Source organism: Agelaius tricolor, unplaced genomic scaffold, assembly GCF_023055355.1.
Source record: "Agelaius tricolor isolate 1412-34295 unplaced genomic scaffold, bAgeTri1.0.p SCAF_20, whole genome shotgun sequence".
Lineage (NCBI taxonomy): Eukaryota > Metazoa > Chordata > Aves > Passeriformes > Icteridae > Agelaius > Agelaius tricolor.
In genome coordinates this window covers 13,106,643-13,120,660 of record NW_027269280.1, presented here as the reverse complement: position 1 = coordinate 13,120,660, position 14,018 = coordinate 13,106,643, and positions in this window count along the sequence as shown.

Here is a 14,018-nt window from a genome sequence, read left to right as displayed (position 1 = left end):
TATTCTGACTTTCCAATATCCAACATCCTTCTTTGAGGCCTTTTTTCCAGTACTATTTCACCCCTGCATTCAGAGTTGCTCCAATTAAAGTCTTATAATCTTAAAGAGTTTAATTTACAATTTATAATCTCAAACAATTTAATTGTCCTCTGCTTACTTTGTGCTCCCACTGCCTGTCCTTTAGACAGCAAGTTTATGATGTATAGTGAATATTACTTTTACATCTCAGAGTTAGTGACTTAACTCATTTTTAAGGGACTTAATTGCAATGCAGATTTTTGCCAGCTTACAGCCTCCTTTAACTGAAATTATTTCTTTTACTGTGTCTCTATTCCCAAATTGGAACTGGGTATGGGAAGGAGTTTTTGGTGTGATTTTTTCTTTCTTTAAAATTGAGAAATTCCAGCTGTGTTTGTTCTTTGTCTTTCAGACAGGTGTGAGCATTACTTTGTTATTTGTTTGGTTTTTTTTCATTTATTATTTCTACACTTTCATTTACTTCTGTTTTCTCTTTATTTCTAGGCCTTCTTGTCCTCCTAAATCAAGATCTACTGCTTTCATTGTTTGCCAGGGATAAAACTTCCAATCTTTTCTTCTCCAGGTGGCTCCCAGACAACTGTGCTGGGGATGATGTATGGAGGGAATGTGATGAGCCTGTGTTTAATGGACAAGTTCTTCCCTCCAGCTCAGGGCTGTACCTTGGGTGTCACACTGAGGAGCACACCTGGAGCTGGCTCTGCTCAAGGTGACAGGAGAGTCACCAGAAGCAGCTGATTTTTGTGACTCTCAACAAATACATTTTTTAAGGTGCAGACAATCTAAACTTAGACCATTTTCATCCATTTTTTATCTAACAACCAACTTTATTTTTTGAGTTAAATGTGTACTTCTAACCAAACCCTGTGCTTTAGATCTTACTGAATAAAAAATGATTTCACTCTTGGGGCTCACTTGACTGACAAACCCCACATTTTTGTGGTTCATTTGACTGATAAGCCCCAAACTCCTGGGAGTGTCTCCCAGCTGTCTCCTCAGTTCTGGAATGTTCCAGCTCTTGGTCCTTGAGTGTGTTCTTTATCCCAGCCCCTCATGCACAGGGATGTCTCACCCACCCAGCAGTGCCATTTTACTGCTGGTAGAGCTCTTGTAGATTTGATGAGCAGTGAAACTTTTCCTGGCCTTTCTGGGGAGCTGTTGGTGCTCTGATCATGAACAGTGGGGTTTATAGGTTTGATTGAACATAAAATTACGGGAAGGTAATTTCCAAACTAATCTTTTCTATATTGCTCATCACAGTCCACAACTTTCTCCTGAGGGCAGCTCCAATCTCTGCTCTGGGACAGGGACAGCACCCAGGGCATGGCTGGGGCTGGGCCAGGGCAGCTCAGGCTGAGATCAGGGCAAGGTTCTTCCCCCAGAGGGTGCTGGCACTGCCCAGGCTGCCCAGGGAATGGGCACAGCCCCGAGGCTGCCAGAGCTCCAGGAGCCTTTGGGCAGCACTGCCAGGGATGGACAGGGTGGGATTGTTGGGGGTCTGGGCAGGGACAGGGGCTGGATCAATGATCCCTGGGGTCCCTCCTGCTCAGGAGATTTTATGGTTCTCTGATCTCTCCCAGCCTGAGGAGCAGAAGGTGAAAATGCTTTCTGTAATTGTCTGGAAATTCTTTTCTATCCCCAGAAAATCCAATGGAGCCAAATCAGAGGCATTTCAGATTTGGAGCTGTGGCTCCACCTGCCCTTCCCTGTGCCTGACCCACACCAGGGTCACATCCCAGCCTCCTGTGCCGCCTCCAGCCCTCCCTGCCTGGGCACACTCCTGATCCTGGAGCTCAGGGGGAATGAGCCAACATTTAATGCAGGAAAAGCCTCCCTGTGGGGCCCGTTTGTGTCAGGAATTAAGGAGTCACATCTGAGTGGGCAGCGCTGCCAGGGGTGCCCAGGGTGGGATTGCTGGGGGTCTGGGCAGGGCCAGGGGTGGGACTGAGTGATCCTGGGGGTCCTTTCAGGGCATGGGTCCCTCAGGACATTCTGTTGGTCCCTCTGGACATTCTGTGATTCCATGATAAGGCCAAATCCTTGCTGCAGCTCAGGCTACTGGTCTGGAATTCCAGGGAATTCTGGAACTCCAGGGAATTCACAGGTCCCTGAAGCAGAAACCAAACTCAACCCACAGCATGACTGAGCAGAGGAAGCTGCTCCCTGATATTCAAACCAGTCTAGCAGAAAGCAAAGAGCTTTTTAGGAAGCAAAGTCACTGTAAACTGTTCCTTCCTGCCACCTCAGGGCTCATTTTGCAGGGGACAAGTGGAGGTCACCGACAGGGCCTGAAGGCTGGAGGGGGTGAGGCCTTGCTGGCCAGGATTGCTGGGAAATCTTTAAATTCCACATTTCTGGGGCCCCCAAGAGTCAGGAGAGCCCAGGATGGATCTGGAATCAAGGTGGCCCTCAGGTCTGAGGGAATACACAGGACTGATCACTATGCAAAGGGAAAACATGAGGGAAAACAATGGGGAAAACAGGCTGAGAGAGGGGGACAGGCCATGCTGAGCCTGAGTGTGGGTGGTGATAAAGCCACAGCTAGTAGTGACTACAACTCTTAGTAACTCCAGCTCTTAGTAACTCCAGCTCTCACTGCTCCAGCTGCCTGCTGGGACAAGGCCAGGGAAATTTCAACTGAGCCATCAGGAACAGAGTTTTCCAGGAACCACCTTCCCCAACACCAGGGAGACTGCCACAACCCAGCAGCAGCTTTGATAGGGTGCCATAAACTTCATCTTTTTAATAAAACAGAGTAAAACAAATCACAATGGCTACAACCACCCCGTCATCTCTACCACGTGATTCCATTTCCAATGGAATTACAAATGTTCCCAGAGTGTGCAGATGTGTTTAGTCCCACAAAGCAGAGCTAATTTATTCATAAGCAGATCTACAAGGCTGCCTGGGCAGAGTGCTCTCCATATTCCAGGGGATTATTAAACTGGGGGGAGAGTGAAGGGTTTCTTTGCAGGAGTCTCCAGTGCATGGATCCAAGGCAGGCAGCCAAATGAGGGGAAAATGGGAGTGACAGGGAAGACAGGCGGGCAAGAGGGGCTGTTTGCATGAGGAAAAATTGGCAGTGACAGACCCAAACTGGCAGAGTTTCAGGAGGGAAAAAGGCTGCACAACACAAGACAAACACCTCCAGAACAGTGAAGAGCCCTTAAGGGACTGATACCTTGGCAGGTAAATCCATGTTCTCCTCTGGGCTGTGGTCTCCAATTTGTGGGAATTCTGGCAGGTGTTGCTGCTGACACCCCTCTGCTCCAGCTGGAAAACACCCAGGAACATCAAACCAGGGCAAGGCAGCATCTACTCCAGCCAGGCTGGTGCTGCCTGCCCTGTGCTGCTTGAAAAATCAAAGAGTTGGGAGGTGAGAAGGAGCTTTTAAACTGCAGCCCAGCAGCTCCTGACCCGCTGCATGTTCCACATCTTCTCCAGTCAGGAATGATTTCACTGCACCAGGCTGAGGCTGCATGGGCACAGCAGTGGGAATGTTTGAGGTGCAGGGACTAAATTTGGGAATGTTTAAAGTGGAGGGAATAAATTGGGAATGGTTGGCTGGTCCCTGCTGATGTTGAGTTTGTGAGGAGTTCCCAGGATGAGGTGAGAGATGAGAATCTGACTCCATGTTCTTAGAAGGCTGATTTATTATTTTATATTATTATATTATGTTACATTATGTTACATTATATTACATTATATTATATTACATTATATTATATTACATTACATTACCTCATATTACATTACATTATATTATATTACATCATATTTCATCATATTATATTTCATCATATTATATTATATTATATTATATTATATTATATTATATTATATTATATTATATTATGTTATGTTATGTTATGTTATGTTATATTATATTATATTATATTATATTATATTATATTATATTATATTATATTATATTATATCATATCATATTATATCATATAATGTCATATCATATTATATTACATTACATTACATCATATCATATTATATTATATTTATGCTATACTAAAACTATACTAAAGAAAAAGGATGCAGACAGAAGCTTAACAAGAATGATAATGAAAAACTCATGATTGACTCCTCAGAGTCCAGTACAGCTGATGGTGATTGGTCATCAAGTTAAAACAATTCACCTGAAACCAAACAATGGCCAGTTGGTAAAAAATCTCCAGACCACATTCCAAAGCAGCAAAACAGGGAGAAGCAATCAGATAATTATTGTTTTCATTTCTCTCTGAGGCTTCTCAGCTTCCCAGGAGAAGAAACCCTGTCAAAGGGATTTTTCCAGAAAATATGACAGTGACAGGCTGACTCTGTTCAGCGGGGCAGGGCTGAGGGCAGGGAGGTGAGGGATGCTCCTCCCCACCTGCCAGCTCCTGGCTCCATGCTGAGCCCTGGTGGGAGCTGGACATGGATCTGGGGATGGCAGCAGAAATGGGAATGGAGATTGTGGGACCTAGGCCAGGCTCTGAGAGAGCTGGGACTGCTCAGCAAGGAAATGAGAAGCTTTGGAGTTCCAGTGCCTGAAAGTGCTGACAGGAAAGATGGGGAGGGACAGGCCACAGGTAATGGCTACCCACTGCCAGAGGGCAGGGATGTGTGGCATTGACATTCTCTGAAAAAATTCCTTCACCCAGGATTTTTCTCCTGGGAAGCTGAGAAGCCTCAGAGAAAAGGAAAACAATTCTTATCTCATTTGCTTCTCCTGTGTTGTGCTCACATGTGGAAATGTGTTTGGAGATTGTTTACCCACAGGTGATCGTTCCATTGGATTCTGCTGGGAGTTGTTTTCACTCTTTGGCCAATCAGGGCCAAGCTGTGTCAGGACTCTGGAAAGAGTCAGGAGTTTTCATTATTATCTTTTTAGCATTCAGTAAGTGTCCTTTCTGTATTCTGTAGTACAGTATAGTATTCTTTAATACAATATAGTATAATCAAGTAATAAATGAGCCTTCTGAGAACATGGAGTCAGATTCATCATTCCTGCCTTTGTCAGGGCTTCCCTGCAAATACACCAGGGATGGATGGGATATTGGGAATTAGGAATTGTTCCCTGGCAGGGTGGGCAGGCCCTGGCACAGGTGCCCAGAGCAGCTGGGGCTGCCCCTGGATCCCTGGCAGTGCCCAAGGCCAGGCTGGACATTGGGCCTGGGAGCACCTGGGACAGTGGGAGGTGTCCCTGCCATGGCAGGGGTGGCACTGGATGGGCTTTAGGGTCCCTTCCCACCCAAACCATTCCACGATTCCATGATCAACTCAGCAGCCCCAGCTGGCTTTTCCTGAGGGTCTTCTGTCCCTCCAGATTCCAACATCAAGCTGTGCTGGGACAGGAGTTTTATCCTTTCTTGTTTTTACAGATGAATGCCAGAAAAATCAATTTTTTTTTCTTTTCCTTTTCCTTTCTTTTTTTCCCTTTTTCCCTTGCTGCTCCTCAGAACTTTCTCAACTTTGTAAAAGTGGCAGAGCTGAAAAAGAAAAGTGAATTTGTCACAGTGTCACTTTCATGTATTGAAAACATTTGTAAAGTTACAAAGTAGAAAAGGGGGGGAAAGGCAAAAATCACACTTTTTATTCTTCACAAAAAGGAGGAGGAAAAAAACACTTAAAAACCCAAACCCAGTGTGGCAGGTGTTGAAAATATATCTGATCCAAACATGGGCTGCGTGGAAAAATGGATGTAGCCCAAATTTCTCATGGGAGAAGCAACTCCTGGATTGTGAGGCTGCCAAACCTGAAGGACGGGGCCACCCAGGGGGACCTGGGCAAGCTCCAGAAGTGACCCATGGGAATCTCACAGGGTTTAACAGCACCTGGCAGCCCCAGGGTCACTCCAGGCTTAGGATGGGCAGATGGAACAGCCCTGGGAGGAGGACTTGGGGTGCTGGAGGGTGAGAGCTGGACCTGCCCCAGCCCTGACACCCCCTCAGCCCTGGGCTGATCTCCCAGTGTGGACAGCAGGGGAGGGGGGGATTCTACTCCTCTGCCCCACTCAGGTGAGACCCCACCTGCAGAGCTGCCCCAGCCCTGGGGCCCAGCACAGCAGGGACCTGGAGCTGCTGGAGAGAGCCCAGAGAGGCCCTGGAGCTGCTCCAAGGGCTGGAGCCAGGCTGGGAGAGCTGGGGGTGCTCACCTGGAGAGGAGAAGGCTCCAGGGACACCTCAGAGCCCCTTGCAGGCCCTAAAGGGGCTCCAGGAGAGCTGGAGAGGGACTGGGGACAAGGGATGGAGGGACAGGACCCAGGGAATGGCTCCCACTGCCAGAGGGCAGGGATGGATGGGATATTGGGAATCAGGAATTGTTCCCTGGCAGGGTGGGCAGGCCCTGGCACAGGTGCCCAGAGCAGCTGGGGCTGCCCCTGGATCCCTGGCAGTGCCCAAGGCCAGGCTGGACATTGGGGCTGGGAGCAGCCTGGGACAGTGGGAGGTGTCCCTGCCATGGCAGGGGTGGCACTGGATGGGCTTTGAAGTCCCTTCCCACTCAAACCATTCCATGAAACCCCATGATTCTAGCCCAGTGGTACCTGATGATGGCAGCTGGCTCAGGCCACCCCTTTATGAGTAACAACCTGGAAAGTTCTTGGAAATGGAACATCTGTAAAGGAGGAAAACCCCAATGTCCTGCATGGAATTAGCAGAGCAGAGTGGGAGGGCAGGGAAAGCATTCCCAGCTATGGGAGCAGGGTGGGAGCTCAGTCATCCACTGTGGACTCACCAGGAATGGTGATGTTTTAGTGTCTCCTCTTCCTCCTTTGCACAAGTTCTCTGGATTTAAACCCCTTTCCCACCCCTGCTGGAGAAGGGGGAGTTAAATCCTGGGAATCCATCCCGCTTCCTTCTCTCTTCCAGCAGCTCCTGAGGATGTCCCTGCTCAGCCACGGGACCTGAGTTCACCACACATTTACTTTGCCAAGCAATTGAGTGAAAATTCCTGGGGAAAACTGCTATCTCTGAAGTCATTAGACTAATTAGGACAGGGATTATTTACACGCTTTCTGCTCTGATTTAACTCTGGAACTAAGTCTATGTCTTAATTCTGCTTTCCCTGAATTGCACAGGGAAAAAAGCAGCCATGTGCTGGCTGGGACAGCAGCTCCCAGGACTGACACATGGATGGGATCTCTCCTGAATCTGGGAGCTCTGCAAACACCAAGGGTTCTCCTGCTTCCAGTTGCTTTGAGGGAATTAATTCCAGAGACTGGGCCAAGTCAGCAGCACTCAAAGAACTGCACATCCTGGTGGGATTTTCTTCTTTACAAGTGGGATTAGGGTGAGCCCCCACAATGGCCAGGAAGGCAGGGCTGGGCAGGGATGGAGCTGCACAGAGCACTGGGATGGGACAGTCCCAGGAATCTGTAACCTGCCATCTTTACACTGATTAAAAGGGAAATTATTCCCAAGACTCCCATTCCTGCAGGAAACCCCAGCTCTGGTAAAGGTGTTGGGTGCCCATTGCTGTTTGCTCTCCAAGAACGTTCAGATGAGCACCCCAGGTGCACAGAAAAGTGAAATTGTAAATTCCCTACCTGAATATTCAGGAGGATTTTATTCAGCTGAATCCCATGGAGGATTCCATGCTGGAAGTGCTTCTGCAGCCACTCCATCACAGAAAGCCACCCCTGGCTTATCTGCCCAGCCACAGCTCCCTGGTGGAGCCCAGAGTGGAAGTGGTTTGGGAGCTGCTGGAGGCTGATAAACAGGAGTCAGAGGAGCTGATGGATTTGGGGAATAATTTTCACCAGTGAGGGATTTGCCACCTCTTTCCCTACATTCCAAGGAAAAGCCCTTGTGCTTTCCACATCAATTGTTCAACTAGGTTCAGGCACTTGGATTCCTGCACTGGAATGGTTACAGCTTACCCTGACCTTGGAGAAAGCTCTTTGGCTTTCTTGGCTCTGGTTTTCAGGAATTGCTGATGATTTCAGCAGTGCTCAAAGAGGGACACACACAAGTGCCTGGTTTGTAGAGATAAGGGCTGGATCCAAAATCACAGAACTATGGAATGGGTTGGGTGGGAAGAGACCTTTAAAGGACATTTGTTCCACCCCCTGCCATGGCAGGGACACCTCCCACTGTCCCAGGCTGCTCCCAGCCCCAATGTCCAACCTGACCTTGGGCACTGCCAGGGATCCAGGGGCAGCCCCAGCTGCTCTGGGCACCTGTGCCAAGGACTTCCCACTCTCAAATATTGGGAACAATTCCTTGCCAAAACCCCATCCATCCCTGCCCTCTGGCACTGGGAGCCATTCCCTGTGTCCTGTCCCTCCATCCCTTGTCCCCAGTCCCTCTCCACCTTTCCTGTAGGCTCCCCTCAGGTCCTGCCACAGTCAGGTCACCCTGGAGCCTTCTCTTCTCCAGGCTGGACAATCCCAGCTCTCCCTGCCTGGCTCCAGAGCAGAGGGGCTCCACTCCTGTGATCATCCTGCTGCCTCCTCTGGACTCGCTCCAACAGATTCTCCAACATATCTGCTTTGATTCCAGCAGATCCAAAGTCCTGCTCCATTAATTTGGTCACTGTGCTCTCTGGGAGCCATTCCCAAGTGAAGGGAAGTCTGGATCTCTCTAACAAAATGAGGGGTAAAATCAAGGAGTTGACATGGAGCTCCCAGCCTAGAATAATTGTGACCAACATGGAATGCCCACCTTGCACAGCCCTGATTCCCTGGATGGAGGAGGCAACAAAATCATTTTCAAATGGGTCTTGATGTCTTTCATTGACTTCTGAGCTCTGCCCCTTCTTGGTTTCTGTGGTTGAGATGACCCTGAGGTATCAGAAAGTCTCTTTTTCTCCCAGCCCCATGACCAAAGAAGAAGTCGAGATTCCTCGGTTCTGCTTTCCAAGGTTGTTTATTTTCTCTTATCTGTTCCATTCCTTCTCTGACCTGCTGAGATCTGTCCAGCAGGTCGGGTTGTGGCACAGTCCCTGCCCTTGGGGTGGTGTTAACTTTTTACATGTACTCTATTTACAATAATTTTCCAATACCTATCACCTGTGTTAGACAGTCTGTCTCCAAACCAATCAAACAGTGTCACCATCCCAGCAGAAGATGGAGGACAAGAAGAAGAAGAAGGACAGGACACACCCAGATTCCTCCATCTTGCCTCTTGAACCTCCATTCTAAATCCCCAAAATTCTACATTTTCACCCTGTGACAAATTCACTATCATTCTACTCAAACTCTTGTGGCTTGTAACTCCTCACACAAAGTTGGTAATTGTTTCCATGGGCTAAAATCAAAGGCACAGGTGTTTGTGACTCCATGCCAAGGTCTCTGAGCCCCTGCCAGGGTCTGGAGTCACCCAGGGCAGCCAGACGAATGTCCTGGGTCCCAACAGCCCTTCACTCTGCTCGAGCTGCCAAAGGATCCAACCCAGCTCCAACTGCTGCTCTGGGTGACCTGATGGGGTTACTGACAGTAATGGGACTGTCAGGTTCTGAGGGGATGAGTAACAGCTTCAGGAGTGCTGGAAAGCCTTTGGAACAGCAGAAACTGGAGCCCAAACTTGTACAAATCCATGATCTATGATCACTTATCCTGGAGTTTGGGAAAATCCATTTTAAGTGAAACTGTTGGTCTGGGATTAACCTGTCCTGTGGGAATGAGCAAGACAAGGCAGGGAGAAATAATAATAAATCTTCTCAGGTCTGCTCTTCCTTCTGTGCATGGCCATGCTCAGAGCAGGACAGCAAGAGGAGCCCAGGGATGGAGCAGCTCTGCTGTGAGGAAAGGCTGGGAAAACTGGGATTGCTCACCTGGAGAAAAGAAGCTTCAAGGTGACAAAATTGTGGCCTTGCAGTGCCTGACAGGAAAGATGAGAGGGACAATTTATAAGGGTCTGGAGTGCCAGGACACAGGGAATGGCTGCCACTGCCAGAGGGCAGGGATGGATGGGATATTGGGAATTAGGAATTGTTCCCTGGCAGGGTGGGCAGGCCCTGGCACAGGTGCCCAGAGCAGCTGGGGCTGCCCCTGGATCCCTGGCAGTGCCCAAGGCCAGGCTGGACATTGGGGCTGGGAGCACCTGGGACAGTGGGAGGTGTCCCTGTCATGGCAGGGGTGGCACTGGGTGGGCTTTAAGGTCTCTTCCATCCCAAACCCTTCCATGCCTCCATGATTTTGTAGTTTCAGGATCCCTTGATTCCATATGCTGGGGCATCATCCACAGGGAAAAATCAGTGGGAAAGACAGGACAGGAAAAGCCAACCAAGACTGACACAGCTCCAGCCTCAGGGCATCAAGTAAGAGATATCCAGGGAGCACAGAATTCCCACTCCATGGAGCACATCTAAGATAAAGACATAAAGTATTTGTGACCTCTAGGAAAAGACAGGGGGGGCAGAGGTAATTCCAGCACCTTATGCCAGAAGGAGGAAGCCAAACAAGCTGGCAAACAAAAGAGAGCAGGGGAAAATTTTTTCCTGGCCTGAATTTGGATCAACAAAACCTTGAGCACATGAGCCAGATCCAGCACAGCCCTCTGCAAGATTCCTCAGTTTTCCAGGAGTACATGGGAATTGGGAATTGCATTTCTATCCTTTGTTTTCAGCCTTTCAGTTCCACAGGTGGATATTTCCTGGTTTTCAGAATAATGGGAGCTCTCAGCCAGTCCTTCAGAGCTTTCTCAGTGGAAAATGCAGATCCTCTGCCCCATTTAAAAAGAGGGAATGTGAGACACATCAGATGGATGTGACCTCTCCAGGAGAAGTGCAGAGATCAAGAACAGAGCCCCTGTTCCTTATTTCCCACCTCATGGCTCAGCTAGAAGGATAAAAGCTCTTTATTCCTTAGTGCAAGCAATCACACCCCAGAAAATTGGGAGAGTTTCTGCTCTCAGGAGGGAGGGGTTCTTCACAAAGCCACAAAGCCATCTGCAAAACAGCCACCCCAAAATTCCTGCTGGTTTTAACAGGGATTTTCAGGTCTTCCCTCTCCCCTTGCACAGGTTTACACCTCAGGTCCACACTACTCACTGAGTATGGAGTAAAACCTCGGAGTTAACTCCTCCAGGTTTTCCAGAGGAGAAAATTCCCTTCCCTAGAGCTCCCTGTGCTAAACTTCTCCAGGCATTTCTTGTTTAGTTAAGGCTTTTAGCAATAAACTTGTGAAGGATTAGGCCTAGGAAGTAGTTAAGCTCCTGAGACAGAAGGCTCCCAGTTTTTCCAAATTCCATGAGATATTCTACAGCAAAAAAAAAAAAGGGCAGAACCTCAGGTGCAAGAGAGAAATGTTTTATCTTAAAGAGATCCCACTCTTTTCTGTTAATAAAATAAAAAGAATTGGTCTGGTAGTGCTTTATTTGATGGAGTAAACCAGAAGTACAGTGAGTAATAAAAATGTTTTGGCATCAGGAATGTCTGTAAGCCCAGAGTGGGATTGGAGCCTCAATATTCCAGGTGCTCCGTGGACATGGATACAAATACACAGACAGGATGGCTTAGGAGTTAAAATAACATCAAAATAAAAAGAAAAGGCATAAAAATAACCTGAGAGACAGAAAAAATCCATTTCCAGACAAGTAGCCTGCTGTTCTCTAAGCTCTAAAAACTGAATCTCCTGGGCTGTTCAGAAGACAATTCCCAAAAACTCCACATTTCAAACATTTCCCATAATAACCTTAAATATCTAAGGTATTTGACTGCCTGTGGACCTGATGGTCCAAACCCTGCACTGATTTAGCCCCTCCTGAGCTCATTGTTGCTCCTTTACGTGGCTGCAATCCCAGTGTCCAATATCCTCCAGCCCAGCTGAGCCCCAAGGATGCAGGATTTGGGATCCATGTGCTGGGCAAGGATTCCTGCTGCTCCCAGGGCCACAAACCACCAACAGCAGGACCTGAGCTCAGCCCTCCCCCCAGAATCAGGAAATCCCCACAGGATTAAACCCATTGCAGAATCCCAATATCAAATTATCCCTGGGATCATCCTGCAGATCCCTGTGTGCTGCAGCTGCCGCCCAGGGATTCCCAGTGGGGAATGCCCAGGAAAAGCCTTTGGAGCAGACATTTCCCTCTCTAAATGAGCTCAGCTTTTTCTGGGCAGCTGGAATCACAGCAGCAGTGGGACAATCAGCAAGGAAATGCTCTGGAAAAGCTGAAAATGACTGAACACATCCAATGGAAATTGGAGAGGCAGGACAAGCTCCAGATTTTTTTGCCTTTGAAAGCCAAAGGCAAAAATGGGAAGGGAAGGGCCTCACCCTCATGGGAAGGGCCTCACCCTCCTTCAAGGAGTGCCACAGCTGCATCCTGCAGAGGTGCCCACAGCAGGAATTCCAAACAGCTGCTCCAGATGTGCCCTCTGGACAATGCTCCATCCCAAGGGAGCAGATGACTTGGGAAAGGCTGATATTTATCCAGGAGAGCCCATGACCATGGAGCCAGGCTGGATCCAAGCATTCCAAAAGTGTTCTTCCCTCTGAGGGTCTGCCAGGAACCTTCCTGGGGCATGGAAACCTGGACACAGACCAGGACTGGAGCAAGAGGAGAGGACAGGCCAGGCTGAAAAACATCTTTATAGCAGTTCAAAAGGAGAGGGGAATAAATAGAAGGAACTCTGAGTCTCAAGTGGTGCCCAAAAATATGATTTAATTTTGGAAAATCACTTTTTTTTTTTTTTGAAAGTCACACAGATGGGAAAAAGAATTAGTGCTGCCATGAGGCTGGAGAGGAACCCAGAAGGTGGAAAAATGCAGGAATATTAAAAACCTCCGAATGCAAAAGCAAATGTGAGGCCTTGTGATCCCTCAGTTTGCACCTCCACACTCCCCTCACAGAGAGATCAGGGTAGAAAATTCTCTGTTCCTCCACACCACAAAAAGAAACCCCCAAAAACCTCGAGCTGGTGTTTTCAGGGAGCTTAAAACATTGTGATAAAATGTGGACAAAGGCTGCAGCAGGGTCTCAATTCTCCAGAGGTTGTTTTAATGCAAAATAATTCCACTGGGATATAAGAAAAGCCACAGGAAGCACAGTGGGATGGTGATTGATCCTAACAAGGAAAGAGGGAGAGAACTCCACTCAAAGTGTGATCAAGGAAGGGCAGCAATTAATGATCCTTAAATGAGCAAGGAAGAAAGAAAGCAGAGTACAGACACTGAGGTTTTGGGAAACAGACTCTGGGAACTTCAGGGAGCTGATTAGTGCTCCTAATCAAAGCCCTGGAACAGGATAGGGAGCTCAGGAGGAATAAAGGCATCTTAAATCAACTGATAGCAAGGGTGGAAGTGAAATTTCTGCCTGGAAAGAAAAGGAGAGGAGAACCAGGAATGACCAGCTTGGTTAAATTAGTAGGGGAGAATTTTTTTATTTTTTGAAGAAGGGAAAAACAGGTCATTGCTGAGGAGAATATTGTGGAATAAAACAGATTATCAGAGAGAAAAACAGGGATGTCTTAGGTTGCAAGATTTAGCAGGGGCTGTGTGTTCTGTCTCCATCTGTCAGAGCTGGGGCAGTTCTCTGCTGTCCATGGGGCAGTTTTTCCTTTATCTCTCCCCCAGCCAATCCTCCCTGCAGGAGATCTCTGCTGTCCATGGCCACTGAGTGTCCCTGCAGGGCTGATCCAATTCCATCATCCCATGGGGAGATGCTGCATTGCCCAGGGCAGGAGCCAAGCATTCCTACCTGGATCCAATGTGAGCCTGGCACAGCCCAGCAGCCTTTGCCCAGTGCATTGCCAGAGGAGCAGCTTCTGCTGCCCTGCATGGCCAGAGGGAGCCCAGGCCCATCTGCAGCAGCCCTGGAGCTGCAGAGGAAAACTCCCCCCTTGTGCAGGATCCCTGCTCCAGCAGAGCCACAGCTGGCACTGCAGGAGGGCTGAGCCCCCATGGGATGGGGCTGTGCCACCCCCTGACACACAGGGGACAGGGCATGGTCTGACTCTGGCAGTGGTTTGTTTTATATTACTGCATTTTTATTTGTATTATTTTTATTTTTCCTAATAAAGAACTATTCCAATTCCCAAATCTCTGC